The 22,634-nt window shown below is 30.8% G+C and overlaps 2 long non-coding RNA genes across 2 annotated transcripts; both read left to right on the top strand.

The window, feature by feature from the left end:
• LOC149056985 (uncharacterized) lies at positions 1 to 6,267 on the top strand. The gene is made up of 3 exons (XR_016190713.1): positions 1 to 4,570; positions 4,924 to 4,941; positions 6,232 to 6,267. It is a non-coding gene; the product is annotated as an uncharacterized LOC149056985 (long non-coding RNA).
• An 8,720-nt stretch (positions 6,268 to 14,987) lies between these two features.
• On the top strand, positions 14,988 to 22,342 carry LOC149056984 (uncharacterized). The gene is made up of 3 exons (XR_016190712.1): positions 14,988 to 15,127; positions 19,724 to 19,756; positions 22,115 to 22,342. It is a non-coding gene; the product is annotated as an uncharacterized LOC149056984 (long non-coding RNA).
• Positions 22,343 to 22,634: the final 292 nt, after the last annotated feature.

Below are 22,634 nucleotides of genomic sequence, written 5' to 3'. Positions count from 1 at the left end.
GTAAGTTGATTTAATTTTAAATCATTATTTAGTTTTACACTATTTATAATATGCATCTTAAATACGTTTTAAGTTCAATCTTAAGTTTATATTATCTTCAACATAATTTAGATAAGAGGTTAGATGTTATTTATTAAATCTCTGCATTATTTTTTCCGTGTTTCTAAAAAAAAAACTTGTTAGTTATATTCTATTATAATTAAATATTAACCTTAAACTACTGTGTTTATAATGATTAACTCTATGCATGACGTGATAGTAGACATATAAGTATGAATATGTTATAACTAAGAACTCCATTTCAAATTAGTTTCAAACGATTTTTCTACCCTTATTGTCGTGATCGGACTTCAGCCAACCGTGCGAGGGTGCCTTCACGTCTGCGAGTAGGCAGTAGTAAATTAATGCACTACTTACAATATATAATAATGGTAATTGTATATGATAAAGTTAAAATTAGTTTATAATTATATTTATCAATAACAAAAATAGTCTTCTTTTTTGTACCCACTATAATAATAAATACCTTATAACAATATATAATACCAATATAAAATAACGATAATTGATACAATTTATTAACTCCGATTCAATAATTATGTCAATTAAAATGAATGCATTTAATAGCCTTATTGGTCCAATATAGCACCTAAATGACAAAAAAAAATAGGAACAATGAGTAAAATAATGTATAAGTAATATTGTTGGCCTATGCCAGCTCCCAGTGGCGGCGCTAGGCGTGGGCGGTGTGGGCCATTGCCCACTGCCTCACACCTCAAAGGGCCTCGCGTTCTATAGGGTTTTATAATTATTAACCATAGAGAAATATGACAGAAGTTAAAAATTTTTTTAAAAGGGCCTCTTTAAGTCTACTTTGCCCACATGTAACTTTTACCTCGCCACGCCACTGCCAGCTCCACAAGAGTATAATATGAAATAGAGCCTGTTTGTTCAACAATGTATAGTATGAAGTGGAAAATGTAATAATGAAATAGTTATTGTTGGCTTAACAATGTATACTACGGTGGTGTTGATCCTGGTAGGTGTCCGCGGTTGGCCGGTTGAACCTTGTGGAGGTGGAGGTAGTTTTGCAAAATAATACGCACGACACAAATTGTTTCGACAATACTATTATTTATATTTATGTTAAATATCAGCACGACAGGTTGATATGCGACGATACAGAAAGAGAACGTGGTTTTTGTCCGTTCGGTAGGTGTTCGTGGTGGAAAACAAAATGTTCACCTATCAAGTAGTCGGTGCGTGGGTCGGATTGCGAGAGACGTACGGGTTGGTTCGTATCGAATGGAGGTCGATGAACGAGAGAGCGTATCGCCGGTGGCCGGTACTCATCAACGCGACCTGTTTTCCTGTCCCGCTATGTGCCTTTCGGCAAGGGAGAGTCGACTGAGTCGCGATGTCGTATCCCGTGGTGGTGGTTGACAAAAATGTAGACTAGGTCGCAATGGTGTACTGGTTTCTGTTACGTACCGTGTTACTATGAAATAGAAAATGAAATATTGAGGCTCGTCAGCCTATTACCTGGGAACTTGTGTCTTTTGGTGGCTTCAAACCGGAACGCTACCGCCTCGGGATGCCTACACTTGTACAATAAAAAATAATACAATATAAATTAAAATGTGTGACAATCCTGAGGGTGTACGACCAACCGGCCACCAGCTCAAACGAATATCTCAAGTAACAATGCATAACGAAACAAACCAACAGGTATACAAAAAAATTATGTGTTTTTGTGAGTATGTCTTGACCACCCTGAATTGGGGAATAATAATTAATAATTTTATAATGTAATAACGATGATACTTACAAAAATGATACAGTGAAAATATACAAAAAAACAGACCAACAACTACTGGTGTATAATAATGATACACAAAAAAAATACTGAAAACTAAGGCGCGTTAAGTATTGTTAGAAACAGACCACTGTCTGGGACAACGACCGTGCAGCTCGAGGAGTGAAGAGAAAAAGAAAGAGGAAAGAACGAACGTAATAAAATTATAAAATGTTTTTAGGTTGTTGGCTAGCCGAACTCTTATGAAAATGAATGAAAAAAGTTATAACATATTGCAGTACCTTCTGTAATAATAAATAGCTAAAATAACACAGACTTACGGTGGCACTGGACACATTACCATTATAGGATATTAAAACGGCAAACAATATTGAGCAAAAATAATACAAATTGAAGTACAAAAAAAATAATACGAAAAATACCGTTAGAACTACGCACGCCGCTCACTATCGGCCTGATAAGAGCATATCCCTAGTATCTACGCTAGTATCATAGCCGACAGCACGGACTACAACACTGGACTGGAAAGTGGAAACGTAGAAGAGGCTGGTGATGGGGGCCGGCCCGCTTAGTGTCTACGAGAGAGATGTAGAAACGGGAATTGTACGTGAGCTAATCTAGCGCAGCTTAGCTTACCACAGGCATACTACTCATTTCTTCAAACAATAAACTTAAGCATAATAAAGCGTAGTCCGTGCTTTAGAGTTAGGAATGTTCGGGTGGAACATAATATATGACAATATTATGTTATAGTTGGTGCTTATTATAATATAATATTTATGTAAGTTTATTTGAAGGGAATGGTTTATCATTAAAGTATAAAAGGCGCCTGATTCGCTCATGTACGATTCCATCTCGTACACCTCTCTCAAAGACACTAAGATGCCCGGCGGTTAACATATCGTTTCCAGTCCAGTGTTGTAGTAGCAAGGGGTAGACAATTAAATTTTATAACTTGGTAATCATACTTATCACACAAAAAGGTGGAGGCCATATTCTAATTTATGAATCAGTCTGCCCACACAATGGTAATAACATATCTACAATTATATTGTGTAAATATATAATGAAACTTAATAACAAAATGATACGGTTCAAGTTAAAATTTAAAATCTTTAAGTCCCACTGTTTGAAATGTTGGCTTATTTTTAATTAAATAGTATCTAGGTATATTATTCAATTATAATACAATTTAAATCTAATATGATATATCATATTATGAATACGAACATTTGATGTAATTCTTTGAAGTTTTTGATGTATTCATTGTAGAAATTAATACACCGATAACCACAATCAATTGACAAAAAAAAAATTCAATTAATGTAATAACAATTATTAGCACAAGCACAGAATAATATATGAAATTGTGAAAAAGCAATAGTTCACAATATGTATACAAACATTACAAGCTCGATGTATGATAGTGTTCATTAAAACTTAATTTCATAACCTAACAAATTCTCTGACAGCATAAATAAGAAGATGACGGCCACCATCCCCACTACATGCAAAACGTTCCTTGCTTTAAATGTCCTTTCTAATTTCATCTATTCTTTGGTAGTAGTCCGTGCCGACAGTGAGAAAACGTGGGAAGTGATGGCACAATAACAATAATAACACTCGCGCTGCTCAATGGCGCGAACAACCCTAATTACTATGTTTCGAAATTTATATTTTACCGAAAACCTTGAAAATTCATTGCAAACATTTCAAACAAATCACTTGATTTTCCACATTCATCATAACATTTGATGAATATTTTATAATTATAAAATATATAATACACTTATTAATTATTATCGGGTATTCTCTGTCTATAATAGAGCAAAGTAAGTTGATTAAATTTTAAATCATTATTTAGATTTACACTATTTATAATATGCATCCTAAATATATTTAAAGTTTAATCTTATGTTTATATAATATTCAACATAATTTAGATAAGAAGTGTGATTTTATTTTTTAAATATCTATATTATATAGATAGAAAGATAGAAGATAGATTTTATGGTATATGTGTAATAATGCATGAAATGCCTATAGAATTAAGTAGACCTCCTTATTATAAGGAGCACAAACATCGAAAAATAAGTAGGTACAGAATGTCAGTAGTAAATAATTAAAAAAGACTCATTTTGAGCGTTTTGCTGGCACCCCCAATATAGATCTCTTGTATTTTATTAGGGGTTGTAACACAAAATATGATCCATGAGCACATATCAGCGCAAACGAAATCTTTAGTAGTTAGAATTTAAAGTCTAGAGGTGGGATGCCAGGAAATTAAATTTTTTTAAATTATTATTTTGTAAGCTAAGTGCAACCAACTGGTACTACAGCTGTTTGAATCTGTTACTGTTACAGTCAGTTATGGAAAAGAACCCATATCTTACATGTTAAAGTGGCCATTGATGTTTATCTTCTAATTGAATATGAGTTTTAGTGAAATAAATACTATTATGAAATAAGTTTAATTTAATTTTTTTTCATATTTATTTGCTGTAATTAACAAATAAATTATGAATAACCTAATCTTAAATTGTTTATATCAATATAATACTTATACCGTAAACCTGAATTTAAATCATGCGTTTGCTTGACTTCCATCGTTTGTTCGTTGTAAAATTCTACAAATTAAATGTTTTGTAGAAGGTCATATTAGGTCATCCATGTAATATAATTTTTGTGTATTGTTATTATTATTAAATAATATGTTTATTATTTTCTTTCTAGTCTATGCAGTAAATGCAAATAGTAAGTGAATATTGTGGTATTTTTTTTTTAATGTTAATTCTGAAATTAAATTTATGTGATTTGTGTCTCATAACTTTTGTAAAAATGACCACCCTCAAATTTTTAATTTTTTGATGTGTACTATTGTAGTTATGAATCCATTCAGTTAGGCTATTCATCTTATTTAACAATATTTCGACTCTGGATTCATGAACTATAAAAAAAAAACTATGTTTCGTTTGATTTCAAATAAATCAATTAACTTTATATTTTAAAAGCGTTTGTATGTTTCAATCAATCCGTATCTAAGATATTACAGTAGGTCTACTATTAATATCCCATAAATAACAAATAATAATTATTTTCTTTTTTAGCTATGGTTAAACGTACGTGTAATATATTTTATAATTAGTAAAATGTATTTATAGCATGGGTTTAATTTTTTAACAGTATTAAAATATATTTTTTTAAATGTTTGGTGTATCTGTGATTTATTTAGGTTTTTTTAAATGTATTAAAAACTAATATATAATAGTAGAGTAGGTATAGTTTATTATAATATAATACAGTTTAATATCGGTATGACAAATTTTACAATCTAATATTCAACAAAGTGAGCAAATGTATATTTTTTTTGTGACAATAGAGAGAATAAAATAACGCTATTCCTACATTTATACCGAACAGACATTGCAGAATATAATTTACGGATCAGGCCGTTTTCATCCAATTTTTTTTTAACGATCCCCAATTATCTAATAAATCCGAATTTCTACCAGGATCTGCTGTGAATGTTGATGATTCAATCATTTATAATGATGGAAAATAAGTCATAGTAAAACAATAAATCTTATACTCATAGACAGTGTGATGTGGGTTAGAGATGCGATCATTCCTAGTATGCCTGCAGTGATGCCATTCAATGCGACCAAAAACATTGTTATTAACATTTGGCATATAATATAATATGTTGATATTATAACAAATCAAAATAACTAAGTAATAATAACACAATTAAATAAACAACTAGTATTAAATTACATTAATATATTCTCTGACGATGCATATACCAAAATATTACTTTACAATAAATTTGTATTGCATTTGCAGCAAACCTTGTTGTGTTTTTGGGCATGCGCAGAAGATAATTCCACACATGTGCAATGCACCCAATTTTTCCCGCGAGAACGATGATATCATGCTCCATCAATGAGTAAAACTGGAATCTACCTTCATAATTTCCAATGTTAGGTATTAGGTTAGGTATAGCCCAACAACATAATTTGATATGTTGGATTAAATAATGGCGACTAAATACATGATTATGATGGGTTAAATATTGAAGTAGCTAAATTAAGGATAGTTAAATAAGTACAATTAAATTCCATTAAAAAAAGTTACCTTGTTATGATGAAAAATGAAACTGTGTAGTTTGTGGATGAAATATTGAAGCATATCGTTTTCTATTTTTCTCTTTTTTATTAACATCTTATTTGTACTTGAATATTAAGAAATTATGCGTAACTTATTAAAATAAGTTCTGTAGGATTCAAATAGATATGGTGATTTAATTAAAACGATGAATTAATGGTTAAATCTATTAAATAGATTAGGTAAATTCTAAAGAGTTACTGATGTATATGATGTAGAATTGGAAATTGTCATGATGTTTATTATTACAGATCTACGTAAAGAATACTTAAGGTTTATAACAAGTATGTACAATTTGTAAAATAATAATCTGGTGTTAGAATGATGTTATAATTTTTCTTATATAATACAATATATACACGATAATAAATAAATAAGTATGGGGGTGTAGTGTCCGGGCGGATTAAGACGTCGGTTGCGATGCACACCGTCGCGCGTCGCCGATTCGAATCCCGGTAATGGGCGGCATCGTTTTACAGGCAGTACACGCTGTCTGGAAAAAGAGGCCACCTTTTCCACCCGGGCATGACAGAAACCTACGGGTGCCCATTTGAAATTCTGCCAAAAACATCCACGAGTTCCAAACCAACAGTTCCTCGCTCACAGTTCCACAGACTAATGACCCTTGCTGTCGAAGCCTCAACCTAAATAATAAAAAAAAATATTAAATAAACAAGTAGGTACTAACAAATTGGGATAAGTGATGCTTGTTCAAGCTACCAATAGATTAAAGCATCAATGCTGTAAAAAATATGTTGGGATGGGCCGTATCTTGCCATTATTAAAATAAAAGTGTAATGTTTTAACATAAAAGAAAAAAAATTGAAAAAAGTCTTCTCAGTTTTCACAGCTCAATTAAATGTGTTAAATTTAACAAGTTACCCTGTGAGATATAACGTAGTGATTTCCAAATCCAAAGTGTTATATGCAGGGCTCGGGACTTAAAGCACTTAAAATCATTAAAATAAGCTCTTAAAAACATCATTATAAGCTCACAAATAAACATTTAAAAAACTTAAATTTTAGCAAAAATATTTACCAAAAGACAAAAAACTAAAAAATTCTAACTAAAAAATCAAACAAAATAAAAATAAATCTTTACCTTTATATAATAAAATAAATTTAACTTAACTTTCGAGACTTTAAGGATTTTCCGAGGGATTTTCTGAAAAATGAAATGTGATCGATATTTAATAGTTGAAAACATTATAAAAACGTAGAAATACTGTATCAAATAAGTAAAAATAATCAGAAAAACGGAAAATAAGCATTTTTTTGAAAAATCGCTGAAACAAGCGAAAAAAACACTTTCAAACTTCATAATTAAACGTATTATAGCATGACAATAAGCAAATGCTGTAAGTCCCGAGCCCTGGTTATATGATATGCATAATATTATTTTTCTTTTTTCAAATTTTTTTTATAAAGTTTATCCGTCTTGATGAAAGTGTTGACAGGATTTAACAAAACCCGGTCATAAAATATATTTTATAATTATTAATAATTACATTTTTTTAGATAAAGCTAGTACGTATCATTAAATTATTTTATTTTGTAAAATATGTTGTTTGTTTTATGATTTTTACTCTTACAAAATTTTTCATTATGAGAAGTGTAGGTAGTAGGTATCCATTACAAGATCCAAGGAACTAACATTATAAACATCTAAGCAAGCATCGGAATTCGATTAAACACAACTACCTAAAAATAAATTTTGGTGGAGTGGGGTATACTAATAGAATAATTTGAAAAATGTGTTTAGTATATTCAATTAGATATTGTTCATGTGGCTTAATAATTAATATTAAATATTAAACGTGTGGATGTAAGTGATCTGAATCATAAATATATTATTCCCTAGAATATAATAGAATAATAAAAATAATTTTGGATAATTCCAAAACCCCATTTAATCCGTGTCTTATTTGTTTAAATTTAATTCAAGTGCTTAAATGTCATTTGTCAGCGTAAATCTGTGATTTTAAATAATTTCTCTAATGATTAAACGACTTTAAATGACTAACCTATAGGTTAGTTTTCTTTTCAATTGTATTGAATTATTCACATTTTTTTTTTTTTAAGGAGTTTTCAAATTGTCTCTGACGGCTGTAGCATTAAGTGAACATCAGTTTATTATTCTTCTTCTCAGCTTACCGGTCTATTAAGGACCATTGTTGCCTTTAAAGGCCACTACATCCCTCTATATTGTAAGTCACCTCATATGTCACATTCTGGTATATGACTTTCAAATCCAAGGCAACTTCATCGATCCACCGGGTCCTGGATCTTCATAGGGGTCTTTTTTAGTTCATTTTTTCCACGAATACTTTTTTTATTAGTTGACCATCCGCTTTCCAAGTGTGTCCAAACAATTCTAATCTTTTATTTCTAATAAAGGCTAGAATATCTGATCTTTTGTATAATTTCTATAGCTCTTCATTTTTTCTTCTATCAAACGTGTATGTTTCTCAGTTAAATCGTGGTCCAAATATATTCCGGAATCTTTTTCTTTCATATATTATTAACTTTCTCTCATCACCTTTTTAATGACCTTGTTAATGGCCATTGATTATAAATTATAGTATTTATAATCAATGATTATACGTAGTATAGTAACACCTGCTCTCGCTCATGATTCTTTAATTTATTTTTTGGTGCATATTGTTCTTGTTATTGACGTTTCCTCCTAAATACTTGAAGTTGTCTACTGCATCGAATATCCATGACATCACCACCATGTATTTAATTTATTTTTAATTTATATTTCAGCTCATTGATAGGATTGCCTTAAGTAGTCTCTCGGTTGTCTGGATAACTTCCTCTCTAGTATCACCTATCACTAAAATATCATCTGCGTAAGCCAACATCACTGATTCTCCACTTATCTCTATTTGCCGTTGTTCATGGATACCGTCGTGCCTAGCCACCGGTCGCTGTGTTCACGCCACCGACTTTTCGTCGTTGCCCAACCGTCTTGGCCTTTACTTGTGTTTTGTTTCTCTGTCTACCGGAATTGTTTTACGTCGCGAACCGGTGCGCCGTCGCCGTCAACAACACCATATTGGTTGTTTTCGTGCGCCCGAACCGTGTGGTGTTTCGTTTTCTCGTGTCGTATCGTCCGTTTTTTGTACGCAGTGCGTTTCCGCCGTTATCCCCACGTGTCTTGCCGTTTGACATACGCCGTTCACACGCGCCGGCTCGTAATTATTGCCCGAACCGTGTTGTGCTCGCTTCTCGTTGTCGTGTCGTCAAATGTTCAACGAGAGCTCAACCATTCTGCGAATGATTAGTAACGAAGTCCAAGAGGTCGTTGACTCGTTGGCCGATTTCGCCATCGTTGATGTTCGGTGTATCGTCGCATTCAGGACTACCTCCACCTGCTGATTGTCATTCCGGGGCAACTACACCGTCACCGTGTTATCATCGCTATTCAACTCCGATACCAGGTCGTACACACGTAATTTCGTATTTATTGTTTACTTTATTATTCGTATCATCGTGAAACGTATTACCAGGGCATAGACACTGTGTATAATGGCAAAATCTGGTAACTGGGGCCTTGAACACGGTCTTTAGGAGGGCGTGGAATGCATTATCAATTAAATAAATCATATCATTATTATCACACAAAAAGAGACAGAACTGATATAGTGTTTTTGTAATGCCCATTGGCCATATCCACGATTTAAGATATACAGGTTGCACAACGACCTATGTTTAATAGCGTCCCGCAGTGACTTTAAAAATGACACTATAAAACAGCTGTCGAAAATAGAGCATTAGCGCTCCCGGTGTCGAAATAAGCAAAACGCCTATGATTAAAGATCTAATATTATTATCTATTTCGAAATTTTCCGTCGCTTTTTGTGGTCATTTGATTCAGCTTCTGATTTTATACTATTTATTCTATTATTATACTTGAACTTGGACTTGAATATTTTATTTTATGTATAACAATAATAAAAAGACATAATATTACATAATAATTTAAATAACACTAATTTCCTTAGATAATAATAAAAATTTTCCCTAGCTGTAGCGACACTGAAATACAATTTTCCCCTCAAGGAGCGTTGAGAGTTAATTTTTTTGAAGTGTCAGTTCTTGAGTCACAATATTTGTCTTCGTTGTGCAACCTGTATATCTTAAATCGTGGCCATATCTGCGTTATTTGTTTGTTTCTGTTTTTATAACTCCGTAACTAAGAGGGATACACGTTGCTAACATTCTAACAGATTACGGATACGGTACAATTTCCAATACGTCAACCGTTGGGATACAGTATTCCGATCAGCTGATCGAGTGTCTATTCTATATTGTTCTGTGGTATTACTTATTACTTATTTGTTGTCGAGTTATTATTCAATTGATTTATTGATCTGCCGACAGGATTGTGGTCGCGCATTTTTATTATTTACTAACACTAGTTGATAAGTCATTTCCGTTGCAGGACATTACAATGAAATATTGTTCTGTACATTGTCATATACCTACCACAAGACATTGTTGTTTATAGTTACCTCATTATTATACATAAACTAAAAAGCTTAACCCTTTCCTATACAGTCCATTCTCTCAATCTCTTCCCATCCCTTAGATCTACGAGGAAGACGATTCGACGAAGACAGCGACGCGAATCGTGTTTACATGTAACTGTCGCCTGCGCACACACACACATTTATACACGCGTTGCCCGGTTACGTGTGCAGTCAAACGCGCACAACACTATCGTCCTACTACAACTATCATCACACAACTAGTGCACGTACATCGTCTGGGAGGCTGGGAATTAACCATACGCCAGCGATGCAACGTAAGCGGGCAACACCTGATGAAACAAAACGACGTCAATCTGAACGGCTGCTCTATGCAGGTTTTCCAGGTTGTGTAATGTTAGTTCCTTGAAAGGTTTAGAGATAGGTATTTCTGGATTTTGATTGTTACCGGTAATTATTTTGAGAATATTCATATATAGCGGCACATGACAAACACAGTTTAGTCTGTGGTGTCATGTTTAAACATTGTATATTTTAGTATTTTTTTGAGGTTTTTAAAAATAATTATTTTCTATAATATTTTGATTCTGTCTCTGTAAAAAGTATTAGGTATTATTGACCAAAACTTTGAAATTTAAATTTTTTTTTACAATAAATAACAATTTAATTTTTTTCCAGTACAATCCAGCAGTATGTTATCAGTTTTATTTAGTAAAATATTTAAATATGTTTATCTTATGGTATATGTTCTTACAAAATTTCCATTGTAGAAATATAGGCAGAAAAATCAAAACAATTTCAGGGAGGGCTAGTATTTTAAAAATAAAAGTGTGTTTGTGATACTGACTTAACCTAACTAAAGAGCGGTTTGTTATTGGGGATGGAAAATTTACTCAGTGATGCTTTCTATAAATTTTTAGGAGTATTTCCAAGTCTAGGAACTTATCGGAAATATCAAAAAATTTAAAAAAATTAATATTTTGAAACATTTAATTAAACTTGTGGTTGTAAATGATTTGAATCAAAAATATAGTATCCCTAATATCACTGTAAGAGTGTCTTATTCAAATTACACAGTGAAAAGTACATTTTCAGCGTAATTATGGGCTTTTAAATAATTAAAATGATAATACTTGTATAAATTTAAACCGTATATTCTGATTGGCGTGTTATTCATACTTTAATGATCCAAGAAGGTCTTAAGAAGTATTTTTCTCTTGAGTAACACATAAATATTTCGGTAATATTCTTTGTTTTTGGAAACATTCTATGGATAATATTTCTATTAGGCAGTAGCCTATATAATGAGGTTGGAACAACATCATAGTTTATCCAACTCTGTTAAATTTCGTCAAGAACAGGTTATCCCAGGAAACATACTATAATATTATTATCTTTACATTGACATTATTATTATTTTTTGTACTTTTTTTAACATAATTTTATCAATATTTGATCTTAATAAAAAGTATTTGTAAGATTTATTAAAATCAGGAAATTTAGAAATATTCTATAATTAATGTGTACATTTTTATTTAATTTTAGGGGATCAAAGTGAGAAATCAGTTTTTTTTCTAAAATATGTTGTTTTATAGTTGTATTTATTTTAAAATATATTTCAATTTGTGAATTATAAACGATCATCTATTTATTTAATTGTATAAGAGCAATGTAAGCGAAGGGCTTCAATTCCGCATTAATAAAATCTGTCTATTTTATAAAAAATGCTAATTAAATATGGGTGTGGTACAATCGGCCGACAGACATTTGGTCGACAGACATTTGGCTGACACGCAATAGGCCGACATACTAAATGGCCGACAAATTTATAGGCCGACATATTAAATGGCCGATTAAGTAATTTTATGTTGAGATAGGGAAATTATGCACACACACAGATATATATATATATAGGTGATACTTATTCTTAAAAATAAAATTTAGTGTATTGTTAATAATTATAAGTACATTTTATATTCCTAATATGTTTTAAAAATTAAAAAATTTGATATTTATACATAAAAATAAAAAATACTAATAAATTATTATTGAGTACATTGTATATTCCTAATATATTTTAAAAATTAAAAAATTTGATATTTATACATAAAAAATACTAATAAAAAATACTAATAAATTATAATTGATAATTATGTTATATAGTTAAATGTTAATAAATAAAAATTAATAGTGCAAATTGTATGCAATACCTCTTATTGTCTCGAGGGTTGTTCTGTTTTCTTTATCATTTAGAATAGTTTGAATTTGGTTTTGACGTTTTACGTACTTTGAACTTTGTTTTGGCCTTGCTTGTCCGGATAAAATAATTTGAATTTGCCCTGGAATCAAAATGTATGTATAAATAAATTATATTTTATTGTAATATTAGTAGAATATTTTTATTCGTGAACTTATCTTACCCACAACGTGTTGTTGCTCTTTTCTCATTTCCTCAATTATACGATACACCCCAACGTGATCAGCTCCTACTAATACTTTCCATCTTTTGTGCCATGCTTCGACTTTGTTTTGTGTCCTTGGAATATTGTTTTCATGATTGAAATGTATTGACCAAAATGATGGTGGAAACAATGGCTCATATCGAGATACTATTCCATTTCTAAATTTCCTTCGTACTTTTCCATGCACGTAATTTTCTTCAAAGTAATTTTGAATGTCATAGGGTAATGAATCTTTCAATTGATCAAAAGCATTAGGTATATCTGATGGGTGTAAAAATGCAAGTGACCACATACATCGAAGTTGTAAACTAAATTCTTCATTTTCTCCATATTTAGTAGCCAATCCACTAGACTGGATTTTTCGCCAAATATTTTGGCCTAAATGAAAAAAACACCCTTTTTGTTGGCATTCTGGAAATACTTTAAATGCAGCATTAATTGCAGCTTTTTCGAAATCTGTTATAATACATTTTGGTGAAACATCGAAACCGAAATCATCACAAATTGATATTAGGTCTTCGAATAAACGTTCGTAACAACATTGTTGTTTACTGGTCATTAAAACATATACTAATGGCAAAATTCTAGAATTATTTCCACCAACAGGTGCATGTATAGTGTACATTTGTAAAAATATACTTGGCACAGTTTTAAATGTACCATCCATAACCCAATAATTGGCATTGACAAGTTTTGATATTTCATCTTTAGTAGAAAAAATATATATTTTGTGACTCTCAATAGTACTTTCTTTTAGTAAAAATGTTTGACCATTAAAAGACTTACATAAGTTAAGAGGAATATCTATTTGTGAAAGACTTGTTGGTTCTGGTGGTTTCTGATGTTTTCTACACCGTGAAATAATTTTTCGCGTTGCTTCAACTGATGGCATGTATGGCTGAGAATTGACGGGGATGCGACTCGTTGCTTCCTGTATTATTTGCGAAGGTTTATCTCTCGAAGACAGAGCTTTTGAAACAATATATTTTATGTTTTTCTTTACCAACAATCGGCATGGGTCAGGCCCATGGTTGTGATTTAAAAAAGAATTATCTTTAACAATATGATTACCATCAACAAGAATTGTTACTGCTCTTGCATTACAATATTCATTATTACTATTATGCCGTTTAGTATGTTTCCTCTTTTCACATTCCCAATAATATTTATTGTTACGGTTTTTGTTTTTAATCGTGATAAAATTGTCAATTAATAATTTTGTACCAAAAATTTCAATTTTATATTCCATAATTATTTAATGCAAATACATAAATTAAATTAAACAACGACACAAAAATGAATGCAAAGACGCGGCGTGGTTACGAATCAACTGAAACAGTATTTATGAACATGCAATAGCAATACCCACTGTAGATTACAGGCTATAGGTATTAGGTATCGTTAAATTTCGATAAGTTATCGATAACATTATTACAACAAAAGACAACACTACGTTATCGAATTGAAAATGTATAGCTTATACTTAATTTATTTTAGTGTCGGCTTTTCGTAGTGTCGGCCTTTTGACCTTGTCGGCTAAAATAGTTTCAGCTATCTGACTGTCGGCCTATATAGCCGTCGGCCGTTTGGATTCGGCCGGATGTCCGGATCCCATGAAATATATAGGAAGTTTCTTAGGGAATTCCCGGGAATATTCCAAAGTCTAGGAATTTATCGGAAATTATTGTTGCTTTGCTCAGTGTAGCTTTTCATAAAAACATTTTTATCGTTTAACTAAAATTCATCAAATCTATACTAGCTATTCAAACTACTTTACATCAAATACTTTAATGAATAGGCTTGAAGCTTGAGGTATTCAATTTTCTTAAAAAATGTACATGCATTTTTGTTAATTAACTTTTTAGGGGTCGATGCTGTGCAAGATTATCTGTACCTTTTTTAAAATTAAAATTGTATTTATAAGTAATAGCTAACCAAGTATACATAAAATTAAACGTTATGAGAGATACGCATTATAGTTTTTGGATAAATATGAGATTTATCTAAAATTTTTCTTCCTATGAATATCTTGTAGAATCTTTAGAATATTTGACCTATAGTTTGACTGACTATTGTATGATTTAGAATGTGAAAACACAAAAAAAAATGAAAATGAAAATTTCCACAATGTAGTTAATTTTTTACAGACTCGATTAATCAATTCAATGCTAATACCGATGAATCAACTGGTAATATATATATAATATATAATGATAACTATTATAAGTGTGTATTAAAATTAACCCTTGTAAATTAACCCTTGTCGTATTGTCTCGTCGTACAAGTGCGTAGAATAGCAAATTTTACGCTCAGCAGATCACTTTTATCTCCGTTAGTTTAAAATTTTGAGTGATTTTTTTGAAATTGACCTATTATAAAAAATTAATTCAAAATTATTATCTAGGTAGGGCATCTCATCGGCTTTTTATTATATTTTAATTTTAAAGCGAGTTATGAGTGTTTTCAAATATACAAACAATTTACAATTTTAAAATATACTTGTACGACGAGCGATCTAGTAACTGGTGTTTTAGGAATTAATAATCGATGGGTAATATTTTTAAATAACAAACGATGCGTTGAAACTACGAGACAATTTCATAGTTTTTTCAGCTCAAGTAATTTACATCAAAGGAACAGGTTATTCCAGGTGGCATAACATATTTTTTAGCAAGTCTGGAGTTTCATATGTTGGACTTTATACATTTTTGTACTTTTTTTTAATTATGTTTTTCTGATTCGTATAAAAGTATTTGTAAGATTTATCAAAATCAGGAAATTTAATAATATTTAATAATTTATATGTGAAATTTCTATTTTATTTCGGGGGTTGTATATAATCACTTTATATTTATAAAATATGTGTTTATTTTTACTAAGTTGTTTATTATGAGAAGTCGTAACGGTTACACCATGTGACGATGTAAAAAATTCATTATCAAAACCATCTGTTATGAACCACGATTATTATTATTATTATTAGTAGTAGTAGTAGTAGAGTAGTAGTAGTAGTAGTAGTAGTATATAATTTAGTATTACCTATAATATTATTACTTATATGAGCAATTTTGTGATGTGGGGAACGAACGCTGACTCAACATTCGACGGGCGTACAATATAAGGCTGTCCCGTACGGGCGAGTCAGTCAATGTATGTTTGCGTCCGTAAAGATAGTGTGTAGTAATTTTTATCTTCAATAAATATTTTGACTCATATAATTAAACCTATCAGTGTATTATCACATCTCATACAATTTCATCCTTGAGACGGCATTGAACCAAAAGATCAAGTTTTCGACGGCTAAATTTCAATTGTATGACGAGTGAAAAGCGCATCAAGTAGTGTTGACGCCAACAAGTGACCATCTACATATTACATATAAATTTGATATCACGTCGAGGTCACCAAAATGTAGGAGCCGGGAACGAAACAATAATAGTCCGCGAAGTCCTGTCACCAAAATACTTCGCTTGTTATGTTGCTATGTATAATATACTCACACACCGACCGACCTGTCGGTAAACTGTGTGTAATTGTGTGGATGTATGGTTAAAACTAATGGTGTATAATAAAAAATGATAACTCGTTTAGGTAATTATTAGTTGCTGTATAATACGCTGTATCGATAATGATTTTACAAATATATAAAATCCACAGCAAAACAATAATATAAAAAATGTATTAATAATAATAAATCAAGCCAGGCTAAACAGTATAGTATATACAAATTCAAAATATAATACGAATTATAAATAATCTACTGTACGGCCCTTTTGGCACGACAGAATATAATAATAATAGGTGACATCTATTTGAGCTGTTAGATCATATACAATTATATAATATAAAATATAAAAATGACATACAGCCCTTCTGGCGTGATGGTATAATAATTAAAAAAACTCACAGTTTGTGGAGCGCAGACTGGCCAGCTGGTTCTGTGCTATAAATTTTAAATAATATACAAAAAATGATGTTTACACATTACACACCAATACAATAAAAATGGCTCTTATGGTGCACATTAACAATAAGATTATAATATATTTAAAGGTACTGGCTGTTCGAGCCTGCAGTTAATATGAAAAAAAATACAACACATTTACTATTAGAGTAAAATCAGTTTTATGTTAATATTGATGACAGATATAGAAACGCGCGTGCCGATACTGCTGTTACAACGTTCGACACAAGACAAAAATATCACGGAGGCCGTGTTAATTAATAATATTTGCATAGCTGTCGCGGCGGTTGTTAGCGTTAGCGCGTATAATCTATGCATTATATAATAACTCACGTGTAACATTAAATAATAATTATTACAAAAATACAACGAAACAAAATAAATAATTATGTGCGTGGCGGCCGGTGCAACGTGATATCAATATTTATATGTAATATGTAGATGGTCACTTGTTGGCGTTAACAAGCAGGTTACAACCATAGATAATAAAGAAATGGATGGGCCATGCTATTGTTCTCATCTGTGACGGAAGAGAACTTAAGTTACCAATATGGTTACAAAATGTAGCACAGGTTACTGATTATTGGTATCATAGGCTTTATCAGTTTATCACCATAAATATTAAATAATAATAAATCAATATATTACTATATTCGTATCTTGTCTTGAATAGGGAAATCAAATAATTAAAGTTTTAACTCTTAAGTTATAATATTGTGAATTACAACTAAAAATGATGTACTAATTTGCATCAATTAAACATATATTTTAATAAAAACGATTGCAGCGAAAATATATCCATTTAAGATACTCACTGGGACCAATTGACGAATTTAATTATCTTAAAATATTTTGATATAGGTCTAAATACACAAAACTTGTTTTATTTCAAAACCAGTAACTTTAATATGGTTTTGTGTGATTTTTAATTTTAATTTTCATGTAACTAAACTTATTCATTAACCTATTATTTAACCTATGTTTATACTTTATCATGACAAATAAATTAAATAAATTCTTAATTATCATGTATTTTATTATTATCTATTGACAAAATGACAACATAGACCTCATGCTAGACTTAACCTAAGTCTATAATTGTCGATTGACAATAACAAAATTGAAAATATCATTATTTATCATTAGTTAATATTAGTTATATCATATTTATTTATCTATTGAATAGATTCTATTCTGTGGTATTATTATAGATTATATTATTATAAGTTTTTGACATAGTGCCCTATAGCAGATCACCCATTTTATTTTAATTTGTATTTATACCGAACAATTATTATTTTATTATATCAATATTATTGTCATCATTAAAAATTATTAATTATCTATGGTTCTATTCCCTATCTGATTGTTGATAGCCAAATGGTAATTAATGGGCTGGCATATTTTAAAATTTCACGCACCGAGACGTAATGCTTTAAAATGTTGCTACCCGGCAACCACTATCTAACCACTGTGGTAACATAAGTTCTCTTCGATCACAGAACGCTCCGTGTATAAGGTTAGGGATGGCCAATCCATTTCTTTATTATCTATGGTTACAACAACCAAGCAATGGTGCTATGATCCCTCGCCATACCAAGAAGTTTTCGAGCAATCAGCACTGGTTTCGATCACTAAACGTATATTTATATCAGTATATCCGTTGAGATTGGATACTTCAATTTCAACATTCTTTACAATACATCTTCAATCTAGTTTCAATTAAACAACGTTCGAAGACAAAAAGAAGGCTACCAAACGCCGAGCCGTATATTAAAAACGCTAACAAGCAGCGAAACACATTCGACGATATCGACGCCGACATAAACGACGAGCAACAGCACGGTAAGACTCTTCGTACAAACCCGTGAGAAACCCACTTGGGAATCACCACAAATATCGTTTGTACGAGTTGTTCTCATAGCCAGATTAGTGGTGAAGGAAACCAACCCAACTGCGACGACCGATCAGGAAGACCGATTTCACCATTTGATGAGCGATCAACACTACGCGAGCATCTCCCGGTAACGAGCTACTACTATCTGTGCCAACACGTAAACAGTACGTTAGAATGATTACAAACCGACTAGGAAGCTCCGTGGCCGATTCCGTTTATACGACAATCAATCAGGGGCTCGCCGACCCACCTGAACCAATATCAGCGAACGGGCAGAACCTGCCAGGTCCCCGAATTTTGAGAGACGTAAGTCACCGTACCGGATTCTCGACCAACGTAACCCACCTCTGTCGCTTTTAAAAGCCGACCGTTCCCGGTTCCGACTCACGGCAGCAGTCGCTATTGACAGTTAGACTCTACTAATGATTGACCCAGTTCCCTAAACTCTTAATCCCTTGAACTATATTTTAACTTACTTTGTAAATAGGACAGTGCCTTTTGCCCGTTGTGGAATTACGCCGAACACTATACAGTTTACTTTCCAGCCTGACTGTCGTCCTAGTGTACTCACCACCCATTGGACATAAATAAAAACGTCCCAAGCATCTTGAAAGCTGTCTATTATTGGAAATACTAATTAAATATACAGGATATATAGATATAGATTCATATCTGATCTCAACTTACCGCTTAAAAAATGTATACAAATTATCACGGAATTAATTTACGTAAGGTGATATAAGGAAGATGTGCTTTGTAGTTTATGAATAATTGTGGAGGTTTAATTAAAATGTTTTTGTTCCGATAAATAGGTTTTAGAATAAATATACTATATCTATCCTAATAAGTGTTCTTAACTTATAAAATGTTTAATGTAGATATACGAGAAACAATTAGAAATTTTTATAAGGTTTATTTTTACAGATTGGGGACAACGATTATCATTTTTTTTGTGTAGTATGTATTATAATTATAAATTATTATTTTATAATAATTTTATAATTTTATTTTATTTTGATTGGGTATCTCATGTATTTATTGTAAAGTCCAGAGTGCCATATATTGGGTATCATACATTTTAGTATTTTTTTAATTATTCTTGATGAGATTTTTCTGTTTTGGTAAAAGCATTTGAAAGACTTATTAAACTTAGACAATTTAAAAAAATATAAAATCGTTAGTAATCAGTTTGTTTTGTAAAATATGTTTGTCTAATTGTCTTATTATAGTGGCGTATATTCATACGAGGCATCCATTGATATGAGAAACTTAAGGGGATTCGATACCGACTGGTTTTAATAAAAATGATTTAAATATAGGTAATTTCTATATTACGTGCGTGCAAGACATGGTTATGCCGTTATGCGTGTGTAGTAACTGTTTATTAGTATGAGTGACTCTCAGACCACCAACTAAAATGTGAACACTCACGCACGCTTATGCACATATCACACCTTGTACCACGTAGGGCACATGAGCAAAATTAAATCGACCAAAACATCCAATCTTTTGTGCATCAGTCCGATTGACCTAATTATAAGACTTCTAAAAACTGATTTAAATTCGTTATTATGTCTTCTATAGATCAACCGAGCCACTATTTAGAATTTACAATTTTAATTTAGTGTAGTCAAAACTTAATTTTTTTTTTAATTTCATAAGTTTTTAATCCATATTTAAAAGATTAGGGGCCAAAATTTGAAAAAGTGGCTCTACTGATCTCAAGAAAATATAATAACGAATTCAAATCAGTTTTAAATATCTTATATTCTTATCACATTATTAGGTACATCAGACTGATGGACTAAAGATTGTTACGTTTAAGTCATAAAAACGGTCAGTATCGAATACCTTTAAGTGAATCCATAAATATTCCAGGTAGAGCTAATATTTTTAACTTAATTTTTTTCTGATGGGGAGGGGGTCTGATGATACACAATCTAGAAGGGGAATCGTAAGTTCCTACACGAGAGTAACAGGTAGACAATTACATACGTTAATTCCTACAAATGTGATGTGTAAGTTCCGTAAAAAGGTACGTATGTTAGTTCCTACACGGCGGAAGACAGGTACCTATGTTAGTTCCTACACGACGAAAAACAGGTACATGTGTAAGTTCCTACACGGTAAAAAATGGTACACGTGTAAGTTCCTACACTAAGAATATTATAAGTTATCAATTTAATAACACTTATATCATGTTATAATACTGTCATACGTATTAACTCTTTACAATTACGATTATTATTTTTAAAATTATTAAATATTATATAGAATGGATAATTTTTATTTTTATTTTCTTCAATAAATGACGAATTATTATTATATTATTACAATTATTATTTTTAAAATTATTAAATTGATAATATTTATAAGGTAAATTATTAAATATTATAAAGAATTATATAGAATAAAGGATTAAAATGTATGACAGTATTATAATATGATATATCATTATAACTAATATATTGTATATATACGAGTATATTGATAACTTATAATATACTTAGTGTAGGAACTTACACATGTACCTATTTTTTACTGTGTAGGAACTTACACTTGTACCTGGTTATTACTGTGTAGGAACTTACATATGTACCTTATTTTATCGTGTAGGAACTAACATATGCATCTTGTTTACCTGCTAGGTCTCGTGTAGGAACTTACATTCGCCCATCTAGAAAACCTAAATGTTTCTAAGGGGGTCAATGGAATACTTTAGAAAATTTGTTATGAAATTCCCAAGTTCATGAACTTATTGGATACATTATACGTACTTTCTTCAAAATTTAAATATGTTTGAGCATTTATTAAACTTACATTTTTTTTGTAAATGTATTGGGTAAAGTTGTGTCAAGCCTCAACTGATTTTAATCAATCTAGAAATAAAAGCCTGACAAAAATACGTTAACTCAGAATGATCGGATTTCAATTCTGTAAAAATATTAGTACTTATTGTTGTTATTAAGTTATTGTGGAGATACATTTTAAAATAACTGTTTAATTTTTTTTTTAAAGACATTAATGTGAATCTAAAAATTACAAATAAATTAAGAAACTCAACTAAAATTTAACATCAATTTTTAAAGAAATATTAAAAATCGATTTCCAAAACAACCTAGAAAAATGTCGATCAACTCAAAAATTTTTTCAAAATTGAAATCCGATAATTTTAAGTATGTGTAATCTTATCAGGTTTTTGTGTCTAAAATGTTAAATAAAAACCAAGTTTCCAACCTCCTTGATCAAATTCAGTAAATTTTAAAATATTAAATAAGCAAGTAATAACTATCTAACATTTTTATTTATTTCCAGATCTCCTCGGTAGGTTATCACTTTCATTTTGTATAATATATTTGTCTTATAATGGTATATGTTTTTCTTATTAGGTTTTACATCAGGAAAAGCTTAAGTGTAAATCCATTAAAATTCGAGGAAGGGCTAACAATTTTAGCATTAATGTGTTTTGGGTTGGAAGAGGGCTACGATCCTATGCAACTAAAAATCTTTCAGTTTTGGAGAGGCTTATGGAATAGGTACATATTTACTCAGAAAATTCCTGAAAATAATCTCAAGTCCAAAAATTTCAAAGTAGATATTTAAATTTTTTGTTTAGATGTTTAGATGTTTAATTAAACTTGTAGTCATAAATGATTTATATCACTAAAAATATTACAGGGTAATATTAAGGCTGTTAGATAATTCCAATATTTTTATTAAATTATATTAATTAATGATATTCAAAATATACAAGTAAATATCAGTTGGCCGTGTAATAATTTGGTTTTAAATAATTTCTCAAATGTAATAATTATTTAAGCTGTCTAGTATAAAT

This window comes from Diuraphis noxia, unplaced genomic scaffold, assembly GCF_037042655.1.
Source record: "Diuraphis noxia isolate RWA-SAM2 unplaced genomic scaffold, SU_Dnox_SAM2 contig0003, whole genome shotgun sequence".
NCBI lineage: Eukaryota > Metazoa > Arthropoda > Insecta > Hemiptera > Aphididae > Diuraphis > Diuraphis noxia.
This window is presented reverse-complemented; position numbering and strand designations above follow the sequence as displayed.